The following is a 10,256-nucleotide window of genomic DNA, read 5'->3' as shown; positions in this document are numbered from 1 at the left end:
CTTCGTCCGTCCTGTGATCGCTTGGGCCAAATGACTATTTGTTTTGTGTCGGAGGCCTTGCCTCAGTGTCTGAAGGTCCATCCATCTGCCTAATGGACGCTCGCAAAGGGACCAATCTGTCTGCCATCCGGTAGACAAGAGGGAAGGTGCCGTAGAGGCAGATAATTCTTTTCCTTAGGGAAATGTATGCTTTATATACATACCAAGAAACATTAGGAGACCTTCAAATGAAATTGTGGTGTGTGAGCCTCGTCGAGAAGTAATTCTTACGTCTGGGCTCCGGGAGACTTGCATTTCTAAGTGACTATGAATGTTTCCTATTCTGTGCCACGGAAAACTTGAGAGCGAGGCTTTGCCAGCTGAGCTCAAAGCCAGGACCTCGTTTCCCATCGAATGTGTTGTGTCCCGGGCTCCTCCTCAAAGGCTGGGCTGGGTCTTTGTCACCCAAGCATTGTCTTACACGTCATCGAGGCATGATGGGGTGAGTCTTTTTTTTTTTTTTTTTTTTTTAAGTTAAACGCCAGAATCTGCACAGGAGCGGTCTGGCCCAGCGGTCCCCTTGGCCAACGAGGCATTCAGTCCTGGGCTGTTGCTGTTGCTTGTGACGATTAGTTGCCTTCAGAGCCTGTCGAGGAAGCGCCCAAAAGAAGCAACCTTCTCTTGTGCCCTCACCTTGTGTTTTGGCTAGGAATTCTATCTCCCCAACTTGTTCAAAAGCCGTTGGCTCTGTCCAAGAATCAAAGCCGCCTCCCAAAGGGTAGACCTTTGCCGTAGGCTTCGAGAACATTCTGACCAGCGATAACAACCTTGAAGAAACCCTCCACTTTGACGGGGACAGCCATGTAGGTGGCAGCGCTTGGGAACGTTCTGTAGGCTCTGCAGGGAGCCTTAGGAGAACGGGCTTCGGGAGCTCTGATCGTCACCCAAAATGTGAGCAACCTAGAATTCTTCCCCGTTCTGGAGCTGCAGCAAAATGACTTGCCCGGCCCGGCGTCACGGGTAGGATAGTGTGTTACTCTAGCGTGCTGGCTTAACTTTGACCATCGGGCTCCCCTAGTCTCGTCAAAACCTGCGGGAACCAGCTGGAGAGGCCCAGGCCACGTCTTCCCAGAAGGAACGTCTGATAGGCGGGTGTAGGGAGGTCAGGACGGAGCTGCCGTGTTGCTACTCCAACTGACTCGTGTAGCACGAGTTCCCGCGTCAGATTCTGAGATTCGGGCCGGGCCAACGTGGCTCGTTTGCCGTCAGCTACCTTCGAAACCTAGCAGCGAGGGTACGCGTAAATGTGGCTTCGGCTTGTTTGTCTCTGTGCGTGTTAGCCCTTAGGAACTCCTCATTTCCCCTCTCCAGATGGCCCTGACCACCCAGATGCCACCTCTGACCTCGTTGCCCGATGTTTTCGTTTAGTTTGGTTTTGGAATTGAGGTCAGCGATGGGCGTTCGTTCAGGTGACCTAATGTGGATGCGGGGTGGGCCCTGCTCAGAGACTTCCAGCTCGTCTGAAAACGATCCAGATGTGGCACTCCGAGCCGGACGGCGGGCACGAGCTGTGTGCCTCACGCGTCTCGGCCTGACGGCACACCACCCTCAACTTCCTCCTACCAGTCTCCGGCGCGGCCTCCTGACGCCACAAAAGACATTCCGCAGAGTCGAGTGGCAGAGACTCGTGCACAATTACCCGGTCGGTTGAGGCAAAAGAAAATGATCGTTTGTCCAGTTGTCCAGGTGAGCTCTCTGGACCGTCCCGGATGCTCGGGATAGTCGTGTGGGCCTTCACTTCAGCTCCGTGATCTGGCTCAAAGGGACCCTTCGAATGAGACGCCATTCGATACGATGTGCATTTGCATCAGACGTCGCGAAAGCAGACCGTTGGGTTGAGTGTTTCTGCTTGTCAACTATTCTTATAGAATTGTTTGTAGCTAATCATCCCAAGTCTGCCATTAGTGATCACCGTTTCTCTCATTTTATAGATGTAACGGAGGCAAAAGGGGCTCTGGTTTGGGTCACGTGGTCCCTCTTGGAGGAAGCGCTGAGGGAGTCACATGGTTTTTTAACTTGACCTTCTGACTCGGGACCCCGTGGTGGACCTCCATTTTCATTGCCAGTTAGGCAGAGAGACCATCTTCCTCTCCTCCCCCAACCAGCCCCCTTTCCCAGGTGGGGAAACCGAGGACCCCCCCTCCCCCGCAAGGGGCCTCCCCAAGGTCACGTGACTGGTACAACCCAGGGCTGGAACTAGGATGTTCAGCGTTCTCATTTGCACACCCGGGTACCACTTCTGCCTGTGTCATCTGGATCGTTCGTTTCTTTCCATAAAATCAAATGACCGTCTACGAGAAAGACTTAATGGCCAAGATGCGATGTGGTAAAGGCTTCCTCAAGGATTTTTTCCTTATTACAAAGATCAGACCAGACTGAGGCTAAGAGAGATTTGCAAACAGCGGTATCTCATTATCCCTGGTTCAGTTTTTCGTGTAATTGGCGTGAAGAGATTACCGCTGATGTCTAAGCCGGCTGCCGCACAGAAAATAATGATTCTTCTGTGACATGACTCGGTGTGCACACGTGTGTGTACTTGGGGGTGTTTACGAAAGGTATGTGTGTACATAAAATGCTTACCAAGATGGGTAATGTCATTTTAGAGTTGTAAATAACGAGAAATAGGCTTGAGCAAAACTGATCTTACAATTGCCCGAGAATGTAACACTTCATTTCCGCACTATGAAATGGCTAGAAATTGATTTTTTTTTTTTTTTTAAATCCAATTAAGCCTCAAGGTTGGTTATCCATTTAAAAGGTCGGCTGAGTTAAACAATGACAGTACCGTCAGTTCATGCTAATAATTAAATTGACACAGAACTTGAGCGCCTTCCGTCGTGCCTCGTGGAGGCAGACGTCCTGCGTGTTGATCGAAAATGTAAAGGCAGAAGTCACCCCCCCCCGCCCCCACCCCGTCCCCACCGGGGTGCCCGCACGCCAGCCGACCGTGAACCCTGACCGGGTCAGTCCGCAGGCCCCGGCCGCCATCCCCGTGGCTTCTTCCCCTGGGATTCCCACAGAACACCCTGGAACGCCCTGGTGCCCACTCACCTCCCATCTCCCCCTTCTTCCGGCCCCGGGGCTGTTGGGAGGCGGAAAGTAACCTCGTTCAAAGAGAAAAAAGAGGGGTCTCTTAGCGCGTGTACCCTTGGTGTACCCACGAAACCACTCGATTTCACGCGCTGCCGAGTTTCTAATGGGACAAATAAATCACGTCTTAAAAATAGTACTTTACGGTGCGTATTGACCCTGTGTTCCCAATGTGTTAAGGAAAAGACTTCAGAATGTCTTTTGATGGTGCTCATAGGCGATGTTCAAGTATTTGAATTTATGAAGGTGTGAGGCGAGCCAGGAACCTGATTGGAACACTCTTTACCCTGTTGGGGCTGTAACGTCACTCTTGGTTTGTAAATTGCCGAGAAGGGATAAGTGATCTTATTTCAAATCTAGCATTTTAACCTGCATCGTAACGTGAGTAAGGTTGCATCCGTTCAGTACTTTCCATCCGTAACTATGAGCCACCCTGAAAGATGGAACCTTCCAGAGTTAGTGAGAGAAAAAAATTGTATTGAAGTTCCCTCTCGGGGCCCTTAAGGCTAACAATTCCCGCTTGGTATTTTGTCCCCCACCACACCCCCTGCCTCACGCTCCTCAGCTGCCAAAATCCTCAGCGACAGATGTGTGATCCTGTCTTACTTTCCCAAAGATCCACGGTTAGCTAATGCCGATAGACGTGTTGCTCCACACAAGAGTGTTTCTGAGGCAAAAATGGGACTCAGGTTTTTCAATATTGAATCATTTCTTTTTATTAAAAAAAATATATGTATTTTTTATGTTTATAAATGAGACAGAGAGAGACAGAGCATGAGCGGGGGAGGGGCAGAGAGAGAGGGAGACACAGAGTCTGAAGCAGGCTCCAGGCTCCGAGCCGTCAGCACCGAGCCCGATGCGGGACTCGAACTCACGAATTGCGAGATCATGACCTACCTGAGCCGAAGTCGGAGGCTTAACCGACTTGAGCCACCCTGGCACCCCAAGATTGAATCATTTCTGATGCACTAGAGAAACATGCTACTTAAAAGGATCCTGTAAGTGAAGGTTTTCCTAAAGAAAAGATTTCTTGATCAAAATAAACATTTACCCCCTCATTTTGCTTTTCTGTACACCTTCTTTCCCATATGCTAAGTTGCTCCAAGGGACGGGGAGCCACGCCCGGCCTGTTAATTACTTCTCGATTCCTTCCTGCGGGGTCACCCCGTCCCAAGGTCCCAGGTCTTCCATGTGCCCTTGAAGACTTCCGCGGCGACGGAAATAATTTTGCCGGTGTTCAGCGTAAATAAGAATGTGGTCCCCGAGACAGGAGGGTTATTACTGTCCGACCCCGCGGCCTCCCTGGGAGGATAATTTAGGCCCAGAGCAGCCAGCTCAGACCCTCATTTTCTCGAAAATTCCTAAAAACTGATGTTAGCAGGAATGCTTTTTGTTGTTAATAAGCGGTTCCTCTGGTACATTTGTATTAACGTTCTCTCATCCCGCTGATACCAGAAGGTAAAGAGCGCTTTAGAGGAGATTGCAGAATGTGCTTTTTGAACAGAGTGCGAAAGAGTACGTGCAGGATGCTGTCTTTTGTACAGATCCGTGAATACGTATAAACGCGTTTTGTTTTTTTCAAAAAGAAACAGGAAGGACAAACCAAAACCTGATAAAAATGGTCACCTCTGGGGGGAGAGGGGAGGGGAAAAGGAGGAGAAGGGACAGGGAACATCTTTGAGCATTCCTTCACGCGGTTTCGACACTTGAACCACATACATGTCGTTCGTGGGGCGCCTGGGTGGCTCAGCCGGTTGAGCGACCACCTTCGGCTCAGGTCACGATCTCACGGTTCGTGAGTTCGAGACCCGAGTCGGGCTCCTGGAGCCCGCTGTGGATGCTGTGTCTCCCTCTCTCTCTGCCCCTCCCCCGCTCATGCTCTGTCTCTCTCTGTCTCAAATAAATGTTAAAAATAAAGGAATAAATAAATGCTGTTCGTATTCAAAAAAGAAAATGAAAAAATGAAAACAGCAAGCCCTTCAGTTCAATACAAACAGAGGCACGGTGACGAAGGAATGAGGTGAGCACACACACAAAAGCCAAGTCAAGTGTTGCCCACCCCAGTGGGGTAATGCTAAGAACAAAAAGAAAGAACTCTCCAACTTGAGGCGGTGGGTTTGTTGCCACGAATGCTATGGAAAGAACACTCCAGGAGCCACAGAAGGGTGACCGGGGCCTCACTGTGGGAGAAGGAAGTACAAACATGGGGTGGGGCGCGTGAGGACGAGCCCAGTAACACGGGCTTCGAGTCGGAGGAAGCCGTGTGAACCCACAATGTTAAAAGCAAACAAACAAACCCAAATCCTCCTTCTGTCTACCAAACGGATCGGGAACAGCAACAGCTGAGGAGCACTGAGCACACTTCCCACGCAGCACTGGGTTTCCAGATGGGAATCTAAACGGCCATTCCCCCGGTTTCAAGAAGACAGGGCTCCCATGAGGCCTGGCAGACTCTTGATTTGGGGCAGGGAAGGAGCAGAGGGAGCCTGGGCATCATCAGCTCCTTCCAAAGAGGACAGGAGTCCCCAAAGACGGAATAGTGACACGTGGAAAAGACACGGGGGAGGGGCACCCGCGTGGCTCCGTCGGCTCAGGTCGTCATCTCACGGCTCGTGGGTTCGAGCCCCGCGTCTGGCTCTGCGCCGACAGCTCAGAGCCTGGAGCCTGGTTCGGATCCTGTGTCTCCCTCTCCCTCTCTGCCTCTCCCCCGCTCACGCTCTTTCTAAAATAAATAAACACTAAAAAAAAAAAAAAAAAAAAAGACATGGGGGGCTGGCGTGACGGGGCCCTGACTGGCCTGAGTGGGGACAGTGACCGTGAAAAATCCAGACATAGGGACGTAAGTGGGGCACGGCCGGTCCCGGAGCCCATGGCCACCGCTAGGGCACAGGCCCGATTTTTGGGTTGATCCCCCACTGCCACCATCTTGAAATTTCTTGACAAAGAGGCTCTTGCACTTTCCTTTCTGCACCAGGACCCGACAGATTATGTGAACTGGTCCTGGGGACAAGGGGAGGCAGGGAGGTCGCTACTCAAGACTTCCAGGTGGCAAATGTGGGAGGGATGATTCAGCTAGAAAAATCACCGTGTTGCAACCCATACTTGATTGACGCAGAGATCGTCACCGGCTGTGAAAGCTTTGGGGGGAGAGGTCAGGAAACAGAAGAGGTCACGGTCTCAGAGCGTCCATGCGCTTTGAAGAGGAAACCGAGTTGAATGCTATTAATTACGAAGAGGGAAATGGACCTTTACCGTGAAGAGACCTGGTCAACCCCGCTTATACCCAACAGCCCACCTTGGCTAGTAACAGGAGACACCTGGGTTACGTGGTTCCTGATGAGGCGCAGCGGGAAACACAATGTGTTTGACGCGAATCTAATCGTAAGGAAACACCCCTACGAATCCAGGCCGTGGGTCCCTCTATGAAACATGTTAATGTCGGGAAACACAAAGGCAGGGACTGTTCTGGATTCAAGGAGACCGAAGAGAATTGACAACCAGGCGGAAGGCCTCGTCTTTATTTGGGTTCTGGATTTTAAAAAGGCAATGAAGGACATTTTGGGGACAATTAAACACATTTCAGTGTGGACTGTAATAGTATTGCTTCAGTGTTCATTTTCCATGGGTACGATCAGGATATTATCGTGATTATGTGGGCTCGTGTCCTTGTTCCTAAGAGATACACGCTGACGTATTTAGCGTGTTTAGTGTATGCAACCAACTTTAAACAGTACAGGAAAAGACATATGTCCGTGGACACACACACACACACACACACGCACACATCATATGATCCAGGTAAAGGGTAAACAAGTGTTCACTATTTGTTTTTCAACTTTTCCAGAAGTTAATGCATTTTTCAGAATTTCTAGAGAAATGTGATTTTCATGGCTATTAGTTCATTTTCAATCCTTCAAGGAACATTTGGCACAAATCTGGGTGCCGTGCCTGACGCAGGATTTACAAAGGGTAACTGAGGTGCTCCCTGACACCCGGGCACCTACGGTGTGGCGAAGGAAGACGCAGACACGCACAGCACAGACCACGTTCTGCGAGGTCACGCGGGTGTCACCGTCTGTCCGTTCACTGGGGGCTCGCCGCCCCACCAGCTGCTCCCGGAGCCAATCGTGCCTCCTTTCTGTCCGGGCGCGTGAAGCAGACCGTTGTCCACCAGGAATGAACCCTACCTTGATTTCATGTTAGTCTTGACCGAGGCACTTCCACTGGCTCTGTGAGCCGCGAGATCAGGTTCAAACAACGTGGCTCAGCGTACTTCTCACGCACGCTTTATGTGTGCGCATGAGCTTTTGACGGTTCTGAATGGACCGTGCTCTTCCGGACTGTGAGCCCTCGCATGAACAAACCCCTTACCGGGGATCAGACTGCCTGGGACACCTCAGTTTGTCCTTGGCCGTCTCATCCCAGCTCAGTCTTCCCCAGGGACTGGATTTCTGAGTTTTACCACCCTCTTTGCTCCCGCAGCTCTGCACACACGCACGCATGCACATCCCCACACCCCACCCCTGCCACACACACCCACGTGCCATTGGACCCCCAAAGCCTGACCAGGCCTGGAGCTCTTGGGAACTGATGTTCGGTAAGTATCTGTTTGGACGAGCGACGATACTAGAAAGAACCAACAAGCGCTCCGAGGGGAATGAGTGTTTCTCACATCAGAATAATGGAATCTGGGAATCTCGTGGCACTCAGTCTAAGCAGGCATCAGAGGGGGTTTACTACAGGCGTGAAATTAACAGATAAATGCGCATTTCATACCCCCAGAGCCATCTTACAGGGCATGAGCTCAGAAACGTGTTTTAGGATGTGAACGGCACCAAAAGCTTCCTCCGGAGTCCTGGGAATTTCATTCGGATTTCTTCCAGTTTTAGGGCTTGTTTCCCCAGCTGCCAAAGCCTGAACGCCCGGTTGAATTCGGGATGAGTCACACCCCATCAAAAACATACGTTACTTCTTGGGTTGCGTTAAAGATCTGGTAAGTTGTTTTAAATTTTTCATTTTTTTTTGAAGAAAATGAAGTTGAGGTGCATTTTTCATTGACAGTGAAATATATACTAAGCTGTGGATTAATACCTTCGTAAAAATTTATCTAAACAAAGTGCTGCCTGCCTTATTTATGTTGGAGTCCGTCAAGTCTGCGGTGCAAAGGGTAAGTACTTTCCTGGAATATATTTGTATCTGTCACAAGCTACATCTTGAGGAAACTGGCAGGCATTTGAAGTGAAATAACTCCTTAGCGGTCTGTTTAGTTTGGATTTCTTCGACTCGGGGTGGGGGGAGGGGACGCTTGGAAGGCAAAATCCGGACTATCTGCTCCTAACAAGCATCTAGCATTTTCCCTGGCTCTGTGTATCGCAAGTGTTCTCTAAACGCCTGTTGGGTTGGGTAATCTTGTTCATCCTGTCTTGGGGCTGTTGGGGTTATTCTCCTCTTACATATGAAAGAATTCTCAAAGGAAAGAGTCTCTAGAATGATCTCTCTACGAGCAGTTTCTCTCCCCCTCCAACTCCCTGCACTCAAACCTGCCATAGCCGGCTTGCTAAAAGCGTGGCTTGGATCCTTCCGCGGGCAGAAGTCTCTGGAGTGAATCCCCGGCTTACAACCGCAGCCCTCTCCTTCCCTGTTCCCTGGGACCCTCTCATCTCCCCCCGCCCCTCCCCCACCCCCGGGGATTCAGAGCCCGGTGGACACGTGGCCACTCTGGGTCTGGGCTCTCCTCCCGGGTTTCCCCCCACCTCAACGCCTTCCCTGCCCTGTTAGTGTGTGCCATTTCACCCTCCAGGACAAAGCCCCCGGCCCTCCCCCTCGGAGAAGATCCCCCTCGGCCTTCCCCCCCCACTGCTGGAGTGCCCTGTGCCTCTCTGCAACGTATTTGCAAACAGAAAAAAACAGCCATAGATCTTCATACGGAGCTCTTCTCGTACCCTTTACAACGTGTGAAAACATTCAGCTGCTGTAAAACCTTTTGAGGAAAATAAGATCCAATTAGCGTCGACTTTCATGTGGGGAAAGCTGAGGGTTTTCGAAGGAATCCCTTTCGCTGATTCAACAACTGTTTTTCTCTCGGCACCTGCTCTGTGCTGGGCCCTGGAGCAAAGAGACTCAAGTCTCCAGAATGCTGACGCTCCGGTCTGGAGGGACCACCGGGGACCCCGCACCAGGGACCGTGACTCAAAACTCACAGGGACGACGAAGCTGTGACTCGCGGGGGGCCTGGCCAGGCAGGGAGCTGGGGAGGCGCACTAGGAAACCAGCAGCCGAGAGCCTTGGATGCCGAGCTGGGGGAGATGGCTTTGGTAATTTTTAAGGTTGATAATGAAGGAAACTCAAAATGGGAACGGTGGCACATGGAACTAGCAGGCGGTAACAGAGAGGGGTGCCAACAGGCCCTTGAGCAATCAGGATGTGGGCAGGAGCCTAATTTTTAAATGAGCGCGGGGAGCGCTTCCTCATCCGGGTCATCACTCCCTGAGCCTTGTATCTGAGCTGCGGCGGGAGCTAAGACCCTTCCCAACCAGACACCCACCATCCACCCCATACCCCAGGGCCCCTCCACCACCCCACCACATGCCCCCCCAGGCACTCTCCAGGTGTCCCCCCCCCCCACCTTGCCTAGCCTTCCCTCCTCAATGAGGGGTGGCTCTGGTGCCGTCCTGGAAACCACCCGCTGCCCCTCCTCTGGTCTCGTCGCCTCCTCTCTCCCTCCCCAGGCGGGGTGGGAGGCCGTAGGGGGCAGCTTGCTCAGACGGCTGTCAGATGACCCTTCCTGCCGAGGGGGTGGGCTGAAGAAGGGCCCTCCACGGGACAGGGCCACGCCTGAGTTTATAACTGGCCGTCCCAGAAGCAGTAACCTGGACGGAAACCCACATAATGACACCCTACTCACATCCAGGACGCTGCCTGGAAAATGGTGGGGAGCCGATCAACGAACCCATCAAGCGAGGAGGAAGGAACGATACTGCCCAGCACGCCAGGCAGTGGGGCCTTGTCTAAGTCAGGGGCTGGCAGGGGTCCAGGCATCACCCCGCCAGTGCAAACCTGACAGGTGGGGGGTGGGGGGGGGTGGCGTGGGAAGGGCACGCACCCGCCAGCCTAGGGTCACCCAGGAC

The sequence above is a fragment of the Lynx canadensis genome, chromosome A3, assembly GCF_007474595.2.
Source record: "Lynx canadensis isolate LIC74 chromosome A3, mLynCan4.pri.v2, whole genome shotgun sequence".
NCBI lineage: Eukaryota > Metazoa > Chordata > Mammalia > Carnivora > Felidae > Lynx > Lynx canadensis.
This window is presented reverse-complemented; position numbering follows the sequence as displayed.